Raw genomic sequence first — 26,276 nt, forward strand, 5'->3', positions numbered from 1 at the left:
ATGGTACAAGGATCCTCTCAAGGTCTTCCTGAAGAACTTTATCATCTGTTACGAAATATGGAAGATATGAGCACAGGACTACTCATCATGGTGTGTCCACATCAAAGAGGGTGCTATCTGGTATGAGCAAAGCAAAGTCACAGTAGCACAAAGGAAACACGAGATGTGCAAATCTAGAGATACCATCATCCCAAATGTTCAAATGGACGATTTGTGTCCAACCTGTGGTAGAGTCTTCTGAGCTCATACTGGACTGATCAGCCACAGTCAAACACACTGGACCTTGACCGCAACATCATGTTGTCACTGTCCTTTTCAAGTGAGAAGGCCAATCACCAACTACGGCAACAGAAACAGCAAGGGTAATGTTGTGGGTATCTATTCCAACTACTATTGCTCATGAACCCCTACTGGTATATTTGCCATGAACAATCAGCCAGTAGATTCATTTAACTCTTAGCAAAGGTATTTACTAGAATAGTAAAGCAAACAGTAGTTACAAAAAAAAACCTTGTAAACCTGGAACTCACTTTCTCATAAATATGTGTAACATTCATAGAAAGAAGGGGCTCAAATTTAGAATACATTGACTATGAGACACATAATCAGGAAACACGTATGGCAAGGATAACTCACAACCCCTGGTAATGCATGACATGGAAATCCCTTCTGTCTTCATAGAGTTGTCATACCACTCTCCTTTGAGGCAACGTTTCTGATGGATGGGCCATTCAGCTGGGCTCCAGGGTTTACTCCTTTCTTGAATCTGTAGCCAGTACTCTTCTCTGTCATTCCTTGAATCTTGTTCTCTTGAAGTTTTTTTCTCTCTAGTGACCATCCCTCTATCATATCTATCTCTCTGTATGTATATGTGTATATATGTATGTGTGCTACAGGCTTGATTTATTATATTCATTTAGTCCACTAGTTCCAAAAACATGACAAGATGGGAGACAGGAAAGGAAAACACTTCATTCTTTCCACTAGAGTATCCTCCATAAAGCACTCCTAAGTCTGAACTTCTTAACTTCCTATATGAGTATATCTATGTATGTATGTGTATATATATATATATATATATATATATATATATACATGCACTCATACATGCATACATATATACATGAACAAACACATATATACATGTATGTATATGTGTGTTATATACTCGTGTGTGTATCTGTGTGTGTATGGGCATGTAAAGGTGCAATACTGATTCTTTCATCCAATCCCAGGATAATGTGCATGTGATATCAGTTGCGTTCACCTTATCTTCAAGGCCCTATAATCCTCACAAGTTGGTGAAGAACTTATGCACCCATTGTAAAATAATGCTTTAATACCTTCTTAATACCTTGGGCTCTAAATGACTATACCAGCCAAGATGGGAAGGGTAACTGTTGTATACCACTTATATTGAAACAAAGTCTCTCTCTGAAACTTCTAGACATGGCTTTGCCTTCTGGGGCCAAACAAAACTAATTTAATCCTGATTCTGCATTGCAGTGCCTAAAGTTTTTGCTTTTTTTTTTTTTTTTTTTTTTTTTTTTTTTTTTGCTTTTTTTTTAAAGACAGCTCCCATAACCTTATCAATACTACTGTCTCCCTTTTCTTCACTTGATACTCACAACACAGGAACTCAAGACTTTTCTTCCATGGTCAACCTTCTGTGGACAAGCTACAGATTATAAATGTTTTCCCTAATGTATAATGCCCAGAACTGAACATAGTGCTATAAATGAGGTCTGACCAAGAAGAATATAGTGCGACTATCACTTTCTTTGTCTCATACACTATCCTTCTTCCTGGTTAAATCATTTTTTTCCCATCGTGTCTAACTCTCTGTGATTCCATTTGGGGCTTTCTTGACAAAGATACTGGAGTGGTTTGCCATTTCTTTACAGACGAGAAAACTGAGGCAAACAGAATTAAGTGACTTGACCAGGGTCACATAGGTAGTAAGTGTCTGAGGCCAGATTTGATGTCAGGAAGGTGAGTCTTCCTGATTCTAAGCCCAGGGCTCTATCCACTGAACCACCTAAATGCCCCATCTTTTTCCCAATGTAGTCTAAAGTCACATTGGCTTGTTGGCTAATGTACCACATTGTTGATTCATTGAGCTTCTACTTTACCAAATATCTATAATTGTCAGTACTTCCCTCCCCTCTCCAAGAATGCCTTGCATCTACTTGATATGTGTGTACATGCTGTTTCCCCTTTGAGGGATAGGATCATTTCGTTTCTGTCTTTGAATCTTCTGTTACTAGTACATAATAGAAGTTTAATAATTCTTGTTAATTTTAAAACAATTGCTGATGAATTGATCTTTTTCAACTACATAGCCACACTTTTCTCATCTCTTACTTCCAATATGAAGTTAATTGCTTTGAAGATAAACTAATTTATGAACACTTCATCAGTTCTTCAGTGTCAGTGGTCAGGATGAGCTGTCAACATCATCTGAAGCAGCAGGGAGGCTCAGTGGATAGAGTGCTGGGCTCCAAGTCAGGAAAACCTGAGTGCAAAACCAGCCTCAGAAACTGCCTGGCTGTGTGATCTTGGGCAAGTCACTTAATCTCTGTTTGACAATGATTGGTGTCTCCCTGAAGACAGAAATGGCTAACCACGCTAGTCTCTTTCTTAAGAAAACCCCATATGACTGAATGAAACAACAACAAAACCATTAGCCCTTGGACTACAGGCATGCATAAACATCAGCGATCAATAAAACCACTCACCACTAATACCTTCATAGTAAATATGCCTGCTTTCTACTATAGGAAAAAGTCATCTTATGTGATATGCAAATGAGAGATAAGAATTGGATCTGTGATTTCACTGATTAAAGAACTCTCAGGTTCCAAAGCTAATTAGTACCTTTCATTCAATTTTTTGTCTTAGAGAGTTGATTAGACTCCTGAAAAGTTAAGAGACTTGTCCAAGGTCACACAACCAATATATGTTAAGAGGCAGGGCTTAAATATGGGTCTTCCTGGCTTTGAGGTCAGCTCTCTATTTTCTATTTCTTTCTATATGGGACTATGGACTTGCAATTGCTATCTTTCTAGTAGTCTAAAAATTGATTAACCCAGACATTCACCAGAAAGGCTGAAAAGAAGAAAATTTGGACTTGGACAAAGTGTGACAAGGATGAGACTGATAATAGTGAAGGAAAGCATCTGCTGCTAAGAGAAAGAGATAATAGGAGAGAGAGAGAGAGAGAGAGAGAGAGAGAGAGAGAGAGAGAGAGAGAGAGAGAGAGAGAGAGAGAGAGAGATCTAAACCAAGAGAAGAAGAGAATAATTGTTCCTGAAAACTGATCTGGGTTGTGGGCTTAATAAAAAATTAGCAGGTTCTGGCTATATAGCTCCAAGGATTAACAGACAACTCGGTCAACTATTAGAGAGGAAATTTTGAATTAAATTCAGAAAGCTAAGCCTACAGTTCAACCAGAAAGAACATGGTGTTACCTAGGCCTAGGCATAAAAAGAAAACGCCTAGTCTGGAAGTGATCCAGGTTGTAACTAAAATTCCAGCAAACTTTTCCAAGCTTAAATCTGTCTACACTGAATGTCCAAATATCAATAAATTGCTGTAATTTAACAATCTGTCCTAATGGACGGTGAGCTGACCTCCACGTCAGAAAGGTCCTGGTTCAAGGTCTACCTTTGACACATATTAACAGCGTGACCCTGAGCAAGTCATTTAACTGAATGCCCCAAGTAACTCTCTAAGACTATAAATTATATAGAGAGGTGCCTATTTATATTGATTAATAAGGGGAGTTTTGTCATTAAGAGTCCTTTATACATGAAAACACAGGTCTAGATATGAAGAATATAGAGGAATAGAGATGGAGATTGAGAAAGAGATGGGGAGGAAGAAAGAAGTAGAAAGAGAGAGAGAGAGATACAGAGAGAGACAGCGAGAGAGAGAAGCTATCTTGTGATGGCTCACATTGAGCTAGAGTAGATGGTATAATGGTTGAGGATATTGTGATTTGAATTGGAGAAGGAAATGAGACAGGAGTGTGGGGCCAGGCTATAGTCCCAAGATTACGATAAAAAGAGAAACCCTTAAACCTTTAGGATAATGGTGGTGGAACATGGAAAGCCTTGTTTCAGGGTAATCACAGCTAAGAAATAGCAGCTTTTCATTTCTGAGGTTTTAGACTGCTTGAAATGCCTGTGTTTTTAAAGGCTGATGTTCATATAAACATATACTTTTGTCCTCATTGTTTATTCATGGACACATGGAGATCCAATGCTTACTAATCAGAACTGTTGCTTTTCATTGGTACAGTATGTTCCTTTTTTCAGCCAAAGTGATCACAGCCTCTAAAGCTCTGTTTTTCCTCAAATCACACCAGGAAGATAACTGCTTTCCCTGACATCTTGATCATAATGGCAGAATAGGTCCTCCATAGCACCAGCCTCACCAATCTCCATATCAGGGCAAAAGGATGAAGTCAAAGACAGGAAAATGGGACAGTTCAGGAAGTTCAAAGGGTCATCAGGGACCCAGGGAGGCATAAAATCTGTTCCTCAGGTTCAGGCAGAGCATATTCCTAGGTTTCATTTTGTGATATCCTTGTGGAAAACAAAGCATGTGAGGCTGTACTATCTTTATGAGTAAATTTCTACATGTGGTAGGAGAATGAAAGACATTTTTCCCCTCTGTCTCTGGCTTTCCATATAGGGCATGAGAAGCAACACATTAGATGGATAAATATGGTGCCAGACTTTCAAGTCATAATGCCCTGAATTTGAGCCCTCCGTCTAATACTGTGTGATCCTGTCTGATTACTTAACCTCCTTGAATATGTTTCCTCATCTACAAAATGGGGATAATAATACCTGCAGTGTTTATCTCATAGGACTTTCATGAGCCTCAAAAATTAGATAAAGTGCCATGCACTGTGCTAAGAAATGGGATAATATGGGTGATTTGAAAATCTTAAAGGATTACATATATTTATTAGGATAATACTTTTGGAATTAAAACAAGATAACCAAAATAGAGCCACTCTTTTTAGGGAATCCTACAGTGAATTTGAGGAACTTAAGAACAAGTCATGTGCTATAAATCCTACTGTCCTTCTGATCCCACCAGATGTAATCTTCAAATTAATCCTTTCTGACAATATAGTTCCCAGATTCACATAGTGCCATGTGAATAGTGATAGATGGTATATAAAAGATATATATTAAAGGTATGTATAAGGTATATATTAAGGTTTGCTATGGACTTCAAGTGGACTTCATTTGATACTCATAATTACCCTGTGAGGTGGGTAATGCTTTTCCCATTGGACAGATAAGAAAACTAGAATGGAGAGAATAGGTGATCTGCCCCCCCTGATCATACAGTAAATAAATGGTTGAAGAATGATTTGAACTCTGGACTTCTTGGTTCCAAGACCTATTTAATACCCTCTACTTCAACATTTAGCTATCTTATGAATTTTGTGGTTCAGTCATTTCAGTCAGGTCCAACTTGTTATGACCCCATTTGGGGTTTTTTTGGCAAAGATACTAGAATGAGTTGCCCTTTCCTTCTCTAGTTCATTTTACTAATGAGGAAACTGAGACAAAGAATTAAATGACTTTCCCAGGATCAACAGTGAATAAGTGTCGGAAGCCAGATTTGAACTCAGGAAGATGAGCCTTCCTGACTTCAAGCCCTAAGCTGTACCCACTGAGCTACTTAGCAGCCATATGAACATTGTCTAATGAATGGTTGTGATCAAAATGAATGCTCTGCTTTTAGCCAACCCTCAAGTGATGAGCCCAGGCTGGTTGTTCAACAACAAACAACTCATCCATTGTTGGTCTGTCTCAAGCATCCAAAGCCTTTTTCTAGCTTGGTAGACCTGGCTAGAGTTTATGCTTCAATTCAAGAGCCCAAGTTCATCCCATGCTGTCATAAACTGTCAGACTGGTGCTTCACTGGAAGAATCTCCCCAAAACTTAATTTTAAAGAAGATAAAACTCTGCAGTTCACAGGCAGCTGATAAAGCCCCTGGCAAAGCATTTTGGGGGATATGTCTATCCTGCTTATAGTCTGAGGTAGCCATACTAGTTCATTAACTCTGATTTTGTTTAGAAACTGATATCTTAGGGAACCCACAGCTAGCTGGTTTATCTCTGTGTAATATGAAACAGTCCTCGCTGGCTAACAACCTAGAAGTCATTCTGTTCTTACCTCTTGCTATTTCTTTTATGAATACCTAAAACTGAGCTAAATTCCTCAAAGCAACTGGGAAAAACTCTGAAAACTGGTTGACCTTCTCCTGTCTTTGCCTAAGTTCACACACACACACACACACACACACACACACACATACACACACACGAAGGAAATATATTTATCCCAGATGTTGAGATTTCCCTGATCCAGAGGCATCATTTATATTGACAGTAGGTTTCAGTTCTTCTTATAGGGTTCCCCAGAGAAAATGATTCTGATAAATAGCATAGGCTTGCGTTGCAGAGAACTGATTTTGCGTGTGTTGTGATTAATGAGAGAGTCATTCTTCTACCATCAGGCAGATGTTGGTTACAGAAATAGCACCCCATGTGTGCAACAAGCTGAGAAGCCACTAACAGCCAAGGGCTCCAAAACAACACCAAAAGCTCATTTGGGAATTACCCAAATTGACTATCCATTACTAAATAGACTGATTCTCAGTGGACCTCTGTTTCCAAATTACAGCACAGAACATCACTCTATAAACGACCAATGGTGCTGTCCTGTCTTCAGGATCCACAGGGAGACATGTATTCCCTAGCCATTAGGAAAAGGAAGAAAGAGAGGAGGAGAAAGAAGAAAGGGTAAAACGGAGTAGGGAATGGAGTAAGGAGGAAGAATGGAAGAAAAGAAGGAAGAAGGAAGGAAGCAAGGAAGGAGGGGAGGGAGGGAGGAAGGAAGAAAGGGAGAGAGGAGGGAAGGAGGGAAGGGAAGGAGGAGGGAAGGAGAGAAGGAAGGGAGGGAGGAAGGAAGGGAAAAAAGAGGAAGAAAGAATAGTTGAAATTTTTAGCTATTTTTTGTCTCTTTTGCTTGTGTCCCTATCCTTAGTAAATTAACATCTTAATGACTTTATCCTTTCTCCTCAAAAGGCTAATCTTGGCTGTTCTAATACTCAGATTATTCATTCACTGAAGTCATGATTGCCTTGCACTGAAACCAGTTGTCCATTAGCACAGTAGGTGAACCATGGCTGGCACATTTTAATCATATACGAATGCAGAGGGAAACAACACCTAATTGGGTGGAAAGAGCACCAAACCAGAAATCTGGGCACCCGGGTTCTAGTCCATTAATTAGTGATATGAGTTGGAGCAAGTTGCTTTTCTTCTCAGGGACTCAGTTTCTTTATCTTAAAAGAAGAGGTCAGGTCAGACCAGATGATCCTAAAGATCCCTTCCAGATCTCAAATCCTGTAAGTCAATAAGCTAATAAAAATAAATACAAAGCATTGAGGAAAAAAATGTAAATTGTGGTCCATAACAAAAACTATGGATTTAAATGAACTGGGTCCAATCTTGTGGACATCTACCTCATCAGTTACTCTCATTAGCTCATGCCCCTTTGGGAGAAATATAAGACTATATAGTTTGTGTGAGAAAAGAGAAGCAGATGTCCAGCTCCTGAGCAAGTACTTGGGATAATAGTATGGTCAATATGCATCTATTAATCAACAAGCATTTATTAAGTACCTATGATGTGCCAGACAGTGTGTTAAGCAATGGGAATACAAAAATATAATCCTGACCTCAAGGAGCTTACTTTCTAATAGGGAAGACAATATGCAAGTGATCATATAACATACAGGATATATCCAATGTAAAGGGCCGGCAATCCCAGAGGGAAGGCAGTAGCAATGGGAGGTGTCTTGAAATTTATCTTCTAGAGTAGGAATGTGGCCTTGAGGCCACATGTGGCCCTCTAAGTCCTTTGATTGAATCCAAACTTCACAGAACAAACCCCCTTAATAAAAAGTATTTGTTCTGTAAAACCTTGACCCAGTTGAAAGGCCGCATCCAAGGACCTAGAAGACCACATGTGGCCTCGAGGATGCAGGTTCCCCATCCCTGCTCTAGAGTAATAATGGGTCCCAAATCTTGAGCTTTGGACCCAAAAAATAGCAGACTTACCTTCTATAGCAAATATACTTTCTATAGACTGAATAAATGCTTTGTACAGGTATTCAAGTCTTAACCTTGTGTTTATAACTACTCACCTGTCTCCATCTACAGATTCAAAGGCTAACCCGGGTCCAGGGTCTCAGAAGCTGCTTGGCATTACATTCCACCCTCTCCTTTGGAAACTCCTGCAATGGGGTGAGAACCAGCAACACATTTGTCAGTAAGAAGAGATCAAAGAATGAAACCAGTGGAAAGAATAACTGGCCTAGACTTAGGAAGACATGAGTTCAAATCTGGCCTCAAACACTAACTGCTAGACCATGGGCATGTTAAGTCCTACATAAATGATTATTCCCTTCATTGCCTTGGTGCTTTTCCTGATGTCTTTCCTACCTTCCAACATCAGGGTTGGGCCTGACTACTGCCAGAAAAGTGTACTCTATTGTGTGTGTTTATCCTTGTTGCCAAAGAAGACCTTGCCACCAGAGAAATAATGACACGACTTGTACTTGACTTTGTTTTGAGTGAGGGAGGGCTGTGCAGGTCACCAGCCTTACTTCTTCTCCAGAGCCAGCTGAATCCAATGACCTGATATTCCTCAGGATGACTGGAGATGGCCCAGGATGAGGCAATTGGGGTTAAGGGACTTGCCCAAGGTCACACAGCTAGTGAGTGTCAAGTGTCTGAGGTGAGATTTGAACTCAGGTCCTCCTGACTCCTGCACTGGCACTCTATCCACTGCACCACCTAGCTGTCCCGTACTCTATTAGAACTTGGAAAGACATTCCAATTACCAATTATCTCCCACTTTACTCTCACAAGCAGACTAACCCCTGGGAATTTACAACCTCAGCAACTTATGCTTGTCCATTCTCCTCCTCAGCCCTTGGTCCTGGGGAAGACCAAAGGTCCTCATCTTTTCTCTCACTGATCAGGGCTGCATTTATTTAGGGGGCCAGCTTCTTATGCAAAGGCCATTGTTCTTGGCAGAGACAAGGCCAAGGAGATCACACTTTGATGCTGTAAAATTACCACTCAGATCCCATCTGGTTTCCTTTACAATTCTGTTAACCACGGAACGAAGAGACAAAATTACATGTTTGTAAGAACTGTTCATGGCACTTACTAGTTTGATAAACCAGTGCAGGAGAAGTAATAAAAGCTCATATGTGTAAAACTATTCCCAAGCACTTTTCCTAAGCACAACCTTGCAAATTGGGTGGGGGTGGGGGTTAGGGATCAGTATTATTATCTCCATGTCACAAATAAGGAAACTGAGACTTTGAGAGGTAGAGCATAGTGATTGTTTCACTCTTTGTATCTGTACTCCTAATGCCTGGACTAGAACTTGGCATACAGCAGATGTTTAATAAATGCTTATCTAGAGAGTCATTAGAGTGAAACGTGTGTGTGTCTGTGCGTGTGTGTGTGTGCTCAAATTCAATCCGGATCTATAATTTCAGTAGTATAAGGAACTCTCCCTAAGGAAATTCCCTGAATTGATTTAGATTAGCTTCTATTCTGCAACTTAAGACTGAGAATTGCTAAGGAACACTGAGATATTAATGACTTGCCCAGGATTGCACAATCAATGTGTATTAGAAACCAGACTTGTACCAGTCTTCTTGACTCTGAGGCCAGTTCTCTGTCCACTATATCCTTTGTGACATAGTCAGAGTTTTCCTTACGCAGTTTCCTTCCCCAGGAAACATGGGGCAGAGCCTAAGTAAAGCTGCCCCCAGGATTTAATTGGCCCTGTCTTCCTTGACACAATTTCCTGGTCATCTAAAGGCATTAAAAAGTCCCAATCACAGGCCATCTAGGCCTCTCAGACTCACTGAGTGCCTTAGACCAGAAGTGTCAAACAGACTGCCCCCAAAACTCCCCAGTGAATTGCAAACCAAATGAAAATGTAATTGGGAAATGTTTATCAAAATAAACAAAAATACAATACAACCTTGGTCATGTTGATTTGTGGTTTCCTAAGTCAATGTGTGGCCTCAAGGATCTATTTCTATTTAAATTTGAGACCACTACCTTAGACCATGTGGGTCACCGTAACTTTTTAGACCTACCAGTCAGAAGAACTTTCCTAAGAAGGTGAGAGAGACCGAGTCTACCAAAGTTGACATTAACTGCCACTGTATTTTTTTTAGTGCATGTGTCTGTTGTGTTAAGGCAAAGTCAACTTCCTTTGTTAAATCTCCAATGACTTATGAGTGCCTCATTTGGTCCCAAAATGGAACCTGACCTAAGAGAGTGATGACAAGAGAGCCTCACCTCCAACACCACAGTTACCTCTCCTAATAATTATAGTTGGCAAAAACAGAATAAACTTCATTGAGATGCCTGGGTTCAACTTCTTTGGAGATTTACAAGCAGGGAGGGTTTGGATGACTATTCATCATGATTTGTGATAGAAAGCATTCCTTTTTAGACCTGGGCAGAAATGGGTGGCCTCTGGGACCCCTCACAACTCTGAGGTCCTATGACTGTACAATTCTAAGTCTATTTCCAAAAATGATTAGGGGAAATACAAAAGAACCTGTATGTTCTAAAATGTTTATAGCAACTCTCTTTGTGGTGGCAAAGGTCTGGAAATTGCAGAGATACCCATCAACTGGAGAAGGGCTAAAGAAGTTGTGGTATAAGATTGTGATGGAATACTATTGCTTTAAGAAATGAAGAGCCCAATGATCTTAGAAAAACATGGAAAGATTTACATGGAATAATAGAGTGAAAAGAGCAGAAACAAGAGAACATTGTATACGATAACAACATTATTGTTTTAAGAATGACTTGGAGGGAATATGTTATTTTTATTATTATAAATAGCCAAATTAATTCTAAAGAACATATGAAGAAAGATGCTATCTCCACCCAGAGAAAGAACTGATAAATAGAAGAGTGCCTAGAATAATTTTACATACATACGCCTATTGATGTCTAATGATGGTTATTTCTAAGGAGGAAGAAAAAAAGAAATTTACATGATAACTTTATAATATATTTAAAAGGAATATCAAGTTGTACACAATGGATTTGCAGTTTCTTGTGAAATTGTATTTTTATTATACTAAGTTATGGAAATGCTTGCTGCATTCCACAAATTAAAAAAACAAAAATGAAATTTTTAAAAACGATTCTATGAGGAGCAAGGGTTTTAGGGACAAAGAGGGACCTTAATGACTTGCCCCAAATCACAAAGCTAATAATTTGCAGACCAGGAGTTTAAACCCAGATCTTCTGGCTCAAGATTCAATAATCTTCACATACCATGTTTGTTTCTCATGAGGACAAAAAGATGTCTTTCTAATGTACCATTTGTCTACTTGGGACTCCCTAGTACCTGGGAAGACCCTCAATATGTGCTTCCTGGAGCCTCAAACTCTGATTCTGGAAACTGAGATTGTGAGTGTGAGATTTAGGGCAATGGGGTAGTAAATCCTTTCTGTTCAGAACTACTAAGAAAGCTTCATGTGAAGTTTGCAAACCACAGCTGAGAACCCAAGGAGCTTGATGTCAGCCAAAAGCCAACACTCCATGATTCACCCTCCCCTTCACAGAGAGCAAGAAACCAAGCCACGGAATGCCAATCCTTGCCTGCAAAACAACTGGTCGATTCATAACAACTTCAGCCAGTTCCTTGGTGTCATGCAGACTAAAACACGGGGGGAAGAGGGGGATAGAAACTAGGCCCTTGGAACGTGTGCCGAGTAATAGGGTACACATTTTACTCCCAAACATTGTGGCCTGTTCTCTGAAATTAATTTTCCAAGTCAGGCCATGGAGGACAAAGCATGACAAAAAGTTCAGGAGTTCTTTGTCAGTGCCCCAAATCCACTTTATAAAAGGTTCCTGAACCAAAGAAGTTAATTAGTGCCTTGCAAGTTATTGTTTCGGGGTTTGACAGAAGTCTGTAGCCACATAACAGCAGAGTTTGGAACGAGGAAATTGCTTGTCAGTACTAGAAATGTATCTCCTGACCTCTCATCTACTCCCTCATATTATTTCATGTCATTCTAGGGCTAGCATTCAGCAGCCTTCCGAGGACTGCTAGGAGTAGGGAGTTAAATTTCCAGAGGAAAGGTAGTTATGCAATTCAGCAACAACTAAGAACAAACTTTTACCAAATGACTACTGGGTGCAGGGGATTGCATGAGGTGCTGGAGGAAATGTGAAGTATAGAGAAGACACAAGCTCCTTGTCCTCTTGGAGACTATAGAACATTAGGAAAAGACACAAATACCATAATGAATAATGTTACATGACAAGTATATCACAGAAGTGAAAAAAACATTCTGTGTAGTCACAGAGAGGATTGCCACGAGCAAAAGTCACAAAAGAATGGTTCAAGTTTTGGGCTGGACTTTAAAGCTTGGGTAGGAAGACATTCTAGGTTCAGGTCTAAAGTTAAGAAGAGAAACGTCAGGGCTGGAGATAGAGATCTGAGAGCCATCCACATGAAGATGGTGCTGAAGATATGAGATTAAATGAGATATCCAAAGGATTGTTATGTTTAAAAGTTCTAGAGACATAGTTTCTGGGTAATTAATCATTTTATTAATAATTCTAGTGCTTTATTAATAAAAGGAATGTTCATGTGAGACCATTCTTTGAGACCAAAGACTACTTATGGTAATGGGCTCACAGTTTCTATGACCTTGGAAGAGTGGATGTTTCTGAGGGTGGCAATCAATTAATGATAAAATGAATATTATAATGAGAGATGGGATTATTACAATGAGGATCTTGAGGTATGTAACACTGAGCACCCAAATCTTGGACAGAGAGATGTATTTTTCCAGATCACCCGTCTAACAAAAGGGAAAACACACGTTTTCCTTGACCTGTTCGGGTAAACACAATAAGCAACAATCCATCCATTTGACTAATCTTAGAATTTCTTTACTTTGATTAGACCTTAGCTCTCCTGGATGGGTAAGTCTTTGCCCAAGATTTTCCACACTAGTTCATTTCTGGATGAGAAAGTCGAAAAGCGAGAAAACTTTGGTCCTAATTCAGTAATTTGCTATTAATACATGAAAGAAAAAATCATTTCTTTCAGGAGAAAACAAAGAAGAGGATTAATAGTGAGAAGAAACACCCACTCTAAAGACTTCAGGAAGAGGATAAGGAACTGGCAAAGGAGTGCCTAGAAATATAAGAGAAGGAGCAAAATGCATGGTGACTAAAGCAAAGGATGAAAGACCCTCCAGTAGGAAGGGAAAATTAGCAATGCCACATACTAAGAAAAAAAGTAGGGCAGGTGGGGAAGGCCAGGAGAGAGACAGGGAAGGCTACTGGATTTGGTGACTTAAAGGTTTTGGAGCACCACAGAAAGAACTATACCATGGAAAGTCTCCTTGTTTCTGTAAAGATGTTGAGAGAAGAAAGAATTCCAATGGCAAGGGAATGAAGAGAGAGGTGGGTAGTAGGGAAATTGAAGACTTAGATATAGGTAACTCTTCAAGAAGTGAACAGGAAAGAAGAGATTCAATGATTATCAATAGAAAACCCTTTTTGCATTGGTATATTATACCAGGATGGTTGATCAGGGCTCAAAAGATGACTGCTAGGTCAACCCTGAATCATTTAAGCTTTAAATACTCACATATAGCTCATCTCATCCAAGAAACTTTTCCTTCAGGATTCCTAAAAGCATTTCCTTATGTAACCAAGGGCTCAAGTTCATTTGCATAAGACTTTTCTCATTGGTGGAAAATTACAAGCACTCCACTTTACCCTATAATTTGAGAAAGAATTGTTGTGTCTAGTGCAAACAAAAAAGGCAAAACTGCATTTGAGAGACCTTCCACCTCACCACCTAGAAAAGAAATCTGTCTATATCATGAAATGAAATACATCTGTTAAGTGTTTGCTTGCTTGGCAACATTCCTGACATATCCCATCCCATAGAAGATAGGAAGAATTTTGCCAAGGCCACGAAGCACAAGGCAGAGAGTCAAGGGACTATCCCACAAAACAAGGCTATGACCAATTAAATGGCTGCTTCTCAGAATGAAAGATGCAGAAACAGGAGGCAGAGACATCCCATCACACATACACGTACACACACACACACACACACACACACACACACACACACACACACTCATGACAGGAAAAGAGATAGAATATAATGTCCTTGTCCATTGACATGGTGACATATGTTGACGTACAAATATAAGTCAAAGGGATGCATCTCAGGGCCAAAGCAGCCATGACATACCCTTATTAGGTCCAAATTATGGAGTGACATATACTTTTATGGGGATCACTAATATCACCCCTAAAGTGGTTTCCCTTTGCTCCAATTGATCCTCTTCACAGCTGCCAGTGTTATTTCTAATACAGAGATCTGACATATCACTACCCTACTCATTAAACTCCAATGGCTCCCCATTACCTCTAGGAGCAAATAAGAATTCCTCTTTGGAGCATCAAAGCACTTCACCTCAATCTATCATTCTATTCTTTTTGCACCTTAGTTCCCTTGCATGACCCTCCTATCTCTATGCCCTTGTACTAATTGTCTCCCATTCTCAGAATGTTTTTCTTCTTCATCTCTGTCCCTTAGAATTCCTAGTTTCCTTCAAAGCTTAGCTCAAGTGCTACTTTCTACATGAAGCTTTTCCTGATAGCCCTCTCAGACACTTCCTAGCTGTGTGTACCTGGGCAAGTCTGCCTCAGTTTCCTCAACAATTAAATGAAGATCAAATGAGATATTTGTAAGGCATTTAGTATCATGTCTGACAAATAGTAGCAGCTTAATAGATGCTTTATTTGCTTGCTTCCTTCCACTTGCTAATATCTTACCCCTCCCCCAAGTTAAATTACTTTGTGTTGTTATCGTGTATCATGCATATGCTTATTACATGCCCCTGACAATAGAAGGCAAGCTTCTTACGGGGAGGGAGTAGTTCAGTTTTCAAATTCCAAGCGCCCAAAATGTCCGACATTTAGTAAGTGCCTAATAATTATTTGTTAATTGATTGATCATTGAATAAAAGCAAAATAAAGGACATATAAGGGTGTAAATGATTATTTCTGGGCTAAGACTAACACAGTGTCTCTTTCCTGGGAAGATCTTGAAGGTGGGAGGGAGGAATCACCCTTCTTGCCTTAGTGAAACCTGGCATAGTTCATGGCCATCACCCAAATAATAAGAACTAGACACCCAATTTTCCTGTAACATGTACAGTAAATTGAATGTCAGCAACTCCCTGACCCAGTTTTGATACCCAGCTTCACCAATAAAACCACTTGCAATATTTATTTATCTTGCTGCATCTCAGGATGAACTGCAGGCTTGGAGGGGAGGAAGCATCAGGAATGTAGAAAGAGTGCTGCATTTAGAGTCGGAGACCTAGGTTCATTTTCCAGCTTTGCCATTTGTAGCCAGGATGTTGTCCTTCTGCAGGCCTCTGTTACCCCATCCATAAAATAAACATTTTGGACTAAAAGACCCCTAAAGCCCCTTCTAGCTTTAATCCCTATGATCTTGTGATCTCAGAAGGTCACAAGGGAGGAAGTAGAAAGAGTGCTCCATTTGGGATCAGAGAGTCTTTGGTTCAAATCCCATTTCTGTCTTTTGCTACCTGTGTAAACTTGAGGTGTTACTTCATGACTGTAGGGCTCAGGTTCCTCCTTTGTTAAAAGAAAGAACTGGACTAAATAGTCTTTGGGGTTCCATTCCATGAACTTATGGTATTGCTGTTGGGTTTCACCATCGAGAGAGAGAGAGAGAGAGAGAGAGAGAGAGAGAGAGAGAGAGAGAGAGAGAGAGAGAGAATCAGGATTTCCAGAAACATAAGACAAAAGAGACCTAAGATAAATGCACAACCTTGATTAATGAAAAAAAGAGCCTTCTCTGAATCTCTATGTCCTTTCCTATTCTTCAGAAACTGGTCTGAAAAATAGTCCCTCAAAATGCTGAAGATGTTCTTGCCTTCAGGCCATGAGCTCTCAGTATCCCTGAGGTCCTATTTTTTTTTTAATAGACCATTCACTCTTCCAAGCAAATGTCCCACCCCCTAGTCCCTATGGTCTCTTCTTTTCCTAGATCCTTGTCCCCTCCTTGAGCCTTCAAGTTCAGTTTTCCCCAAAATTCTTTCATAAACCCTCTTCCTTGTTCATTCGATGTTTCCAATTGGAGGACCATGCTAATGGGATCTACTACGCATTTATGTTATCTAATCTCATGCAATCCTTTTACTCCTCCCTAGATGACTCTTTGTCATACTCTCCACACAGCCCATTCTGCTTCTTCCCTTTACTCCTCAAGCTATCTACCTAGACCATTCCTTCTGTCTTTCATCTTAGCAGAGGACCACAATTAACTCTTTAACAGGACAACTGAGGCCATCTGTAATGAATTCTCTATTCTTTCCAGTCTAACACCCAACTCGAACTCTGGGCAAGTGGCTTAAACTCTCCTGGTCTCAATTTTCTCACCTGTAAAAGGGGCTGGGGATGGGGGAGAAATGAACTACATCATCATGAAGGTCCCTTCCAGCTCTAAGTTCTGCAGTAGTATGGTAATATTTGCAAAGTATATTTCCAAAATATAAGGTAAATGATCTTTGAATTAGGTGCAACTGGAAATGATTCATGCCCTTCATTTCTTCAATGAGTGTGAGACAATTGGCTTCAAAGAGACAATTATACAGATCTAGTCTCCTACCCTCCCCCTACTCCTGTCTACACGTAGATCTGCTATACTAGAATATTTATGAAAAGTATACAAAATGAACCGTGTGTGTGTGTGTGTGTGTGTGTGTGTGTGTGATATTCAGCATCTATAACGTCCCAAATCTCTAATGAAAGGAAGGAGGGGCACATTCTTCTCAAGGACCAGTAACAGTCATTATAATTACACATTCTGCTTTCTTTTCTGTGTTCTTTTCATTTACATTATTATAACCATTGTGCATATTTCTTCCCTAGTTCTGCTCACTTAACCTTTATCAGTTAGTATAAGTCTTTCCATGTTTCTCTGAATTCTTCAAAGTTATAATTTCCTATGACAAAATCATGTCACAGTAATTAATTACATTAACATATTAGTTTGTGTTAATATATTCATATTTAATTCATGATTAATCAATTCAACCACCCTCCCAATCTCTGAGTACCCTTTACTTTTCCAGTATTATGCTATCTCAGAAAGAGCTACTTTGAATATTTTGATAAATAAGGGAACTTCATCTCTGTCTTTGACCTCCTTGGGTCAATGATCACCAATGAGATCTCTGGGTCAATGTGGAGTGACTGTTCTCAAACAATTCCAGATTGTTTTCCGTGACAGTTAGGAGAATCCACAGCTCTTTACTATTCACATTTTACAGATGAGAAAACAGGTATTCATAAAAGTTTGAATGACTTATACAAGATCACATAGCAAGTGAGTGGTAGAGTCTGAATTTTAATCCATGTCAGCCATGGTATTTCTATGACACCACTCTGCCAGTTTATAATTCTCCTTCACCTTGTGGAAGGTGAATAAGTGTGTCTTGGGAGTGGGAGGAGAAGCTGTTGAACCGAAAATGAAATTTATGTAGGCAAGAATCTTTGCTCTCCATGGGCAACACCTCTCCCTTTCAGAAAATAAAGACTGTCACCCCCTTGCTTTTTACGAAAGTAATGTGAGAGCCTTGGGATCTTGGCAAACTGAACCCTTCCCTACTCTCCACCCCCACCCCAGATGGGCACATTTTGGAAATAAACCTCCTCCCCAGAAAACCATATCATCTTACAAAGAATGTAAGTAAAATAAATGAAGACGAGAGCTTCTCTCCCAGGAGGCACCGGAAATAATCCCTTCAAAAATGCATGAAGAGAACCACGACGGCAGACAGGAAACTCAAGTGGCTTATGATGGCACTGGAGCCCTCATGCATAGCCAAGTCCTTTCATTTTTCATCACTGAGGAATCAGAAAGCATTTTCCTCTTTGCCGAATTTCTAACTAAGAGGGCTGATGTTATACAAAAAAAGAAAAGCAATTAGGCAATCAAGGCACTGCCACAGCAGTTCAAGTTCATCAGTAATGCTTTCTCTCTACTTGCTGAGTCTCCCCTTCTCAGGGGATAAAAATGCACAAGAAAACTGGGTAGGTCTATAAAAATTAAAAGGTTTCCAGAGGACCATGAGGCTATAGCTTCATTTTAAATGATTTTATCTTGCCAGTAAAAATCTTTGCTTTTTTCAAATAAGACATTTGATCTTAGGAGAGGGAGGTGGGGAGCATTATTTTTTTCCTTTTTTTTTTCTAAGTTTGAAGGGGTTTTGAAGTCTTCTAGTCTAATCCTTTTATTTACAGAGCAGCAAACTGAGATTCAAAGAGGCTGAAATAACTTGTGTCAGTTCACACAGGGAGTATGGCAAAGATGGGTTTGAAACACAATCATTCTGATTAGGGTCTGCAGGCTGTTCATAGGAGAGAGCTAGCTAACAGGAAACTTAAGCACCAGTCAGTCATTTTATAGACAAGGAAGCAAAGGACCATAGCAGTTAAATGAGAACAGAGACCAAAGCCCAGGTCTATCAATCCTCAGCCCAAGTCACATAGCTAGCTAGTGGCAGGCAAAGGATTGGAAGTCAGCAGCCCTAAATCCAATCCAATGTCCTCTTCCTTACATCACATAAATGTAGATATAGATATATCAGATATGCAAAGGAAGCTTATAGCTCCTTTATTGATGCACCAAGATGGCATTATTCACTATGACAACAGAGCATGCACAGGAAGCATTTAGAAAATCAGATTTGTCAGAGGCATGTGAAAGTTGTAGGACCCATCTAAAGAAAATTAGCAAGAATGCTATCAGGTAGTTAATATTCATTTTTGTTTTGTTAAGCTATTTTTCAGAGGTGTCTGACTCTCTGTGATCACATTTGGAGTTTTCTTGTCAAAGATGCTAGAGTGGTTTCCCACTTCCTTCTTCAACACATTTTACAGATGAGGAGACTGAGCCAAACAGGGTGACTTACCCAGAGTCACATGAGTAGTAAGTATGTAAGGCTAGATCTGAACTCACAAAGATAAGTCTTCCTGACTCCAGGAGCAGTACCTTATCCACTGTGCCAATTAGCTTCCCTAATATAGTTGTCTCTTCCGTATTGCAACTTTCCCCATCATGGTTTTGATATATCATGGGTTGGCATAAGAAATTAAATGGGAATTTTAGAGGAGTTTTGCCCAACAGATGCACAGGAAAAGTTTAGAAGCTCAGAAATGCATAAAATATATCTACAGTGTTGTATGATAGCAACATATTTTATCTTTTAACACCATAATAATTCAGACTTCTCCTCTGCTACAAAGATAGGGCCAAAAAAATTTTACACAGACTTTCCAGATAGTGAGGGTGCCACAGCATTAGTCCCTTCAGTGTGGAATGGATATGTGGAACAAGAAAAGAATGAGGAGGAGAAAAAAAGAGGAGGAGGAGAAGAAGAAGGAGGAGGAGGAGGAGAAGCAGAAGAAGGAGAAGAGGAGAGAAAGAAGAAGAAGAAGAAGAAGGAGAAGGAGAAGAGGAAGAAGGAGGAAGAGGAGGAGGGGAAGGAGAAGAAGAAGGAAAAGAAGAGGAATAAGAAGAAAAAGAAGAGAAGAAGAAGAAAAGAAGAGGAGGAGGGGAAGAAGAAGATGAACAAGAAGAACAAAAAGAGGAAGAGGAAGATGAAGAACAAGAAGAATTTCTATGATATTTTTACTTTACAAATATTATCTCATCTATTCTCACAACAGCTCTAGGAGTTCGGTATTATCATTAACCCCATTTTACAGATGAGGAACCAGACAAACAGAAGTTAAGTGACTTGCTCAGGTCTTCCTGATTCCAAGTCTAGCACTCTGTCCACTGTGTCACTTAGTTCTAAGAGGACTTTTCGAACCTTGATGAATCCACCATTTCATTGGTGACTGCTTTCCCAACAAATTTAAGCAAATGAGGGGATCTTCCAGGCCAGGCTCTCTCATTTTGGGCAATTCTGACAGATTCAAAACTGGACAATAGAAATAGCCTTGAAAGCTACATGTTCGTCCATACAGGAACATGCTGCTTTTTAAGATGGGGAGGTCAGTGTGGCACTATACAAAGAATGCCGAATATGGAACCAACAATCTGAGTTGAAATCTGGACTGTCCCAGTATGATCCTGGGAAATCAGTTCAACTCTCTGCGCTTTGTTTTTTCTTCTAGAACATGAGAGGGTTAGAATGAAATGGCCTTTAAAGGACCTTTCAAGCCCAAATCTATGATTAGAGGCCTAAAAGACAAAACAACTCCTTGGCTTTCTAAAATAACAGTAGCACATATTTCCACATAACCAGGGGTCTACCTGGAAACTTACATTCCTTCTTCAAATTAGGGTCATGACCTAGTACATCTTCTTTTCCTCACAGAGCTTTTGTGCATGTAAATGGAATTAAGTACAATTTTGGAGGTCCATTAAACTCAGAGGCCTGGAATCTTCAGCAAGATGGCAAAATATGGTTTGGTGCCTCCTTGAACCCTGTGGACATGTTTTTCTCCTTCCCCTATTGTTCATAACTTATTACTTGAATTCCAGCAAAACTCACTTCTAACACTATCTCAAACAAGAAGGTCTCTTCAGATGGTCCCCTGGAGCACCCTACCCTATTTCAAACCTCCCATACCTAACAGACCCTGAAGGAATAATGAGTCTAGAATCTTCCACCATGTGGCTCAAGGGACCTGATGGCCAAAGGGAGAGAAAATTAAAGCCAAGGTACTCTGTTGGCACGCATTGACTCATGGCCTCATTCTGGTGGTTATGAGAACAAAAGTTTCTTATATATTAAATGAGAATCATTAAAAAAAGACAGGCCCATGATTTGAGCAGCAACACTTTCTTAGAGCACTGCCACCCAGAACTTGTGCATGGCAAAAACTTGGTAAACATTTGCCACATGATTGAAAAAGCGTATACTTGATAAATCACACTACGGCAGAAGTCATAGGATTTTTGTTCATTTACTGAATCTGCCACCATGTGACTTTGGGCAAGCCACATCTCCTCCCTGACTCTCAGTTTCCTGATCTGTCAAATGAGAGGGTTAAAATCAATGGCCTCTAAAGTCTACCTCTAACTTTCTATGATTCATATGGCGAACCTTAGTGCATGTAGGTAGGGGAATATGATACACACTTATCAAAAAAAAACAGATATCAGACTTTTTTTTTTACACTAGTTTTACAGTAATACCTTTCTTTTCAGGGAGTTTTGTTAAGCTCTTTGCTGATACATAAGTACCCAGGTCTTAGAAGTAAGACTTTTACAAACTATCTCTTGGGTTGGGGTGGGGTGTAAAGTGTGAAAATGTTATTTTTTGCAAGTGGCTAAACCACTCTATGATACTTCTACTATGTAACTTCTTTTTCAAAAGGTGACAGTTTTAAACTTTATTTCCTGGTTTGGGGGATGTATTTGTTTGGATTCTAGATTATCTTATCCCCAGAGTACAAGTAGAACCTCCTCTCAGCACCATTTTCTCCCATGTCTTTTTGTCTGTGAAACACTCTAAGGTGATTTTACTGTGCCCTGTTAAAACCAATATTCTCTCTAATTATTCTAAGTGTGGGCTAACAATCCAGTTCTGCAGTCAACCAACCATGAAGGCTGAACACATATGATCAGAGTTCAGTTTTGTATACAAGGAAAGTTTACACAAGTTAATCTAATACTTATTAAATGGTAGTTGAAATCATTATTGTGGTTAAGAAACATCATAAAACCAGAGAATGGTAGTGCAGAGTGGGCAACTAGGTGGCACAGTAGATAGAGTACCAGGTCTGCTGACAGGAAGACTCATCTTCCTGAGTCCAGATGTGGCCTCAGACACTTACTAGCTATATGACCCTGGGCAAGTGACTTAACCCTGTTTGCCTCATTTCCTCATCTATAAAATGAGCTGGAGAAGAAAATAGAAAACCACTCCAATGTCTTTGCCAAGAAACACCAAATGGGGTCACAAAGAGTCAAGTATGACTAAAAGACAACTGAACAACAACAACCAAGCTCTAATATCTAATGTGAAGAAACTGGGAACTAGAGAGTTCAAAGTCCTATCTCCAAATAAAAGAAAAGGCATGAAAAATCTGGTCTTTCAATCAGACATGGGTCTAGTACTCTAAACACTACAACATTCCACCTCCCCAGAGACATTAGAATTTCTCTAATTTATATTTACAATAACGTTTTTGCTATTTTACAAAGTTAAGTCCACTTTCCCCACGCTGTTCCCTTTTAGGTCTTCTAAAATCCAAAGTCAATATTAACTGTGACATTTTTCTTGACATGGTTTACACAGTGCTTAAAGGTTTTAAAGGTCTTGCATTGACTGTCTCTTGAGTTTTACAACAACTTTATGAAGCAAATATAAGTTTTATTGTCATCATTTTATAGATAAACTGAGGCTCAGAGAAATTAAAAACTCTGTTTGCCTGAGGTCACATAACTTTTAAGAGACAGGGGCAGGATTCCAAGTAAAGTTACTCCTAACATTAGTCCAGCACTCTTTCCACTTCACTGTTGAAGCCTAAACAAATTAAATGCCAGCTTTGTGCAGAAAATTAGGATGGGCTGCTAAAGAAATGTAAAGTTTCGTTAAGACCTAAAGCCCTCAGGTATCTTACAATTTGAAAAAAAGATAAACCTTAAAGTATTTGGATTTTTTTTCTTCTTTTTTCTTTTTTCTCATCCTTTTTTTTCTTTTTTTTTTTGATGTCCTCAGCACTTAGCATGGTGACTGTCATGTTGTAAGTGCTTAATAAATGTGACTGACTCTCAGACATAACTCCAGTAGAAAATATTGCATGGTAAATGAGGTTTTTTAATTCTGAACTTAAGAAACTGAAGAAGCATTTCTCAAGTTGCTATATATGATCGTGATGGAATATTACTATGCTATAAGAAATGATGAGTTAGATGATCTTAAAAAAATATGAATAGACACATGAAGTAATGAAATGAGAAGAACCAAGAGAAAACTGCATACAGTAAAAACAATATTGTTTTTAGAACAACTTTGAGCAACTAAGGCATCTTGACTATTATAATGAACCCAAATGAGCTACAAAGGACCTATGAAGGAAGGTGCTATCTGCAAGTATAGAATAAAGCTTTACAAAGTATTAGAGTGAAAGTCATTATGAACAGAAAGATGCAAGAGACTTCATGAAGGACGTTGCATAAGAGTTAAATTTTAAAGGATGGCTAGAAATACAGCAAATGAAAAGGAGAAGGGAGGACATTTTAGGCGATGAGAGAAACCTGGGCAAAAATATGGTAGGAAGGAGCAGGTTATTGGCGAAAAAGAATCTAGTTTGGCTGGAGGGTAGAGTACGTGTAGAATACAGCACCGAGTGACAGAAGAAAAGGCAGAGAGACAGAGAAACAGACAGAGACAGAGAGATAGAGAGAGACAGAGACAGAGAGAGAGAGAGTGGCACAGGATTGTTGAGGGTCTTGTATTCTAACCAAAGGTGGTAGGGAGCCATTGGAGATCTCTTGATCGGAGGTGTAACATGACTCAATGTATGTGTAAGAAAAATTATTCTGGCTAAAATAATAATAAAATAAACTAATAAAGGATAGATTGGTGGTGGCAGAGAGTTTGAGTGGGAAAATGTAATAAGAAGCTTTTGCTACAATTTGGTCTAATGGTAGTTATACTAGGGCAGCAGCAGAGGGAGTTGAGCATAGGAGATGGAAGAGATACTAAGGAGATAAAGTTGACAATGGAGTAGAACAAGCACTGACTTTGAGTCAGGAGATCTGGGTTCAAATTCTGACTTTGAAACTTAGCGAAGTCTTGGTAGAAACTTAGTAATGTAGTTAAGTAAGTTAGAAACTTAATAACTTCTTAAGGAAGTAATGTCAACTTCTCTAAACTTCAGTTTCCTTACTTGTATAATTAGAATAATAATCCTGGCACTACATACCTCATGAGGTTGTTGTGAGGAAAGTGACTGGCAGACTTTAAAATGCTATCAAAATAAAAGCTGTTCTTAAGATCAAATATATCTCTATGTATCCTAAAAATTTCTCTTGGACCCAGTGTCATTACCATAAACTTATCCTCAACAAGTAATCATAATCAAATTAATTCTATGCATAGCAGTGGCAATTTGTTTCAATAGTGTTTAGAGTTTTATAAAGCACCTAACTCATACCCAACAGTACAGGACCAAAGTTCCCTCTGCTGCTATCTATTCCTTCTTTCAAACTCAAGATCCCTTAGACAAATAATGTGTCCAGCTCCTCCCTTCCTTGTCCCTGAGGTGTTGAACATCAGAGAGCCAAAGCTAAGGAAGAAGGCTGGGGAGGCCCTTCTTATGGAGAACCACAATGATCTCCATGCAGAAAATGGAGGGAAGGGAAGCCCACCCTTAGAAAAACACAATGCAATGAATAGGAGGGGCTCAATGAGAATCCTGGCGGTATCCTAGAGGTAAAGTTAGAAAAAGAGAAGAGAGAAGGAAGGGTTTCTTAAGTGTTTATCATGCACAGATATTCTGCTAAGTGAGGATGCAAAGAAAGGCTAAAATAGTCCTTGCCTTCAAAGAGTTTACAGTCTAAGTAGGGGGGAAGAATATTTGAACAACTACATACAAACAAGATATATACAGAATACTTTGGAGAAAATCTCAGAGGGAAGGTACAAGCATTTGTTGGGGGAATGCCCAAAAAAAAAAAAAAAGGCCTCTAACAGAAGATGGGACTTGACCTTAGAGGCAGAAAAAAGGAGAAGGAGATTCTAGATGTAGAGGACAGTCAATGAAAAAACAGAGTTGGGAGATGGACTTATGTGGGAGATAATCAGTGTTACTGGATCATAAACATATGGTAGAGAATAAAGTACATGAAGATTAGGAAGGTTGGAAGGGGAAAGATGATGAAGAGTTTTAAAGGCCAGATGATTTTGTATTTGTTCCTGGAGGTGTTAGGGAACCAATGGAGTTTATTGAATAGGGGAGTGCCATCTTCAGACCTGGCCTTTAGGAAGATCACTTTGATAGCTGAGTGGAGAATGAAGGCTATTTTAATAGTCTTGGAATGAAGTGGTGAGGGCCTGAACCAGAATGGAGGCAGCATTAGAGAAGAGAAAGGACTTATGCAAGCTCACCAAACAGACCTATCCTTTATAACTCAAAGCAGCTCCTACAGGTAAGCTTCCTAAAGCCATAGCCACTCTATCCTTGACCATCCTGTCCACGACTGATGATCCCCTACTCATAGGATTGCAGAGTAAAAGCTGAAAGGGGCCTTAGAGATAATTTAATCCAATTCCTTCATTTATAAATGAGGAAACTGAGGCCCAGCAGTTAATAAGTTCCTAAGAGGATTTAGGCATAGGTCTTCCTATCTCCAAGCTCAACTATACTGCCTGCATCATATTGCCTCTGGTTTTTCTGGAATACAAAAAAAGTCTGGAAGGAAGACAGTAGGCCCATGGTTATGCCAGTATATCAGACCAAAGCATCAATGGATGGGGACCACAGCCAACAGACTCTCAAGACAACTTCAATCAGACTCATGGTTAGGCCTTCTGACACACCCATAATTTGCCTATTGACCAGGAAAACTCTGTTACCCTTCATGCTGACCTTTTAGTTACAATTCTGGGATTTTAGTTCAGAGCCCATTTCTTTTCCTAGGAGTAAATTACGCTTTTCCATCTTCACATCCTAGGGAGACTTATAAGAGTGAGAAAGAGAAACTGTTCTTTCTGACTCCTAGGCTTCCCAAATAAGAAAAACAAAATGTACTTTTAGGGATGACTTTACAAAAAAAAATTTAAAAAGACTCTCTCTACCAATTGAATGATGCCTGAAATCTCTCAAATTATAATAAAAACTTTACTTCCACAAGTCACACTATAGTCAAACAACAACCTTAAATGATTGACATTAGTTGTCTTCCTATTTTAACTGGTACAGGAATTTAAAGAGTAGTAGGTCACTAATGAGCAGCTGCTAAGTGGTGCAATGGATAGAGTGCTGGGCCTTCAGTTAGGAAAGACTCATCTTCCTGAGTTCAAATCTATCCTCAGACACTTAGTAGATGTGTGACCCTGAACAAGTCACTTAACCCTGTTTGCC

This window comes from Notamacropus eugenii, chromosome 4 (genome assembly GCF_028372415.1).
Source record: "Notamacropus eugenii isolate mMacEug1 chromosome 4, mMacEug1.pri_v2, whole genome shotgun sequence".
Lineage (NCBI taxonomy): Eukaryota > Metazoa > Chordata > Mammalia > Diprotodontia > Macropodidae > Notamacropus > Notamacropus eugenii.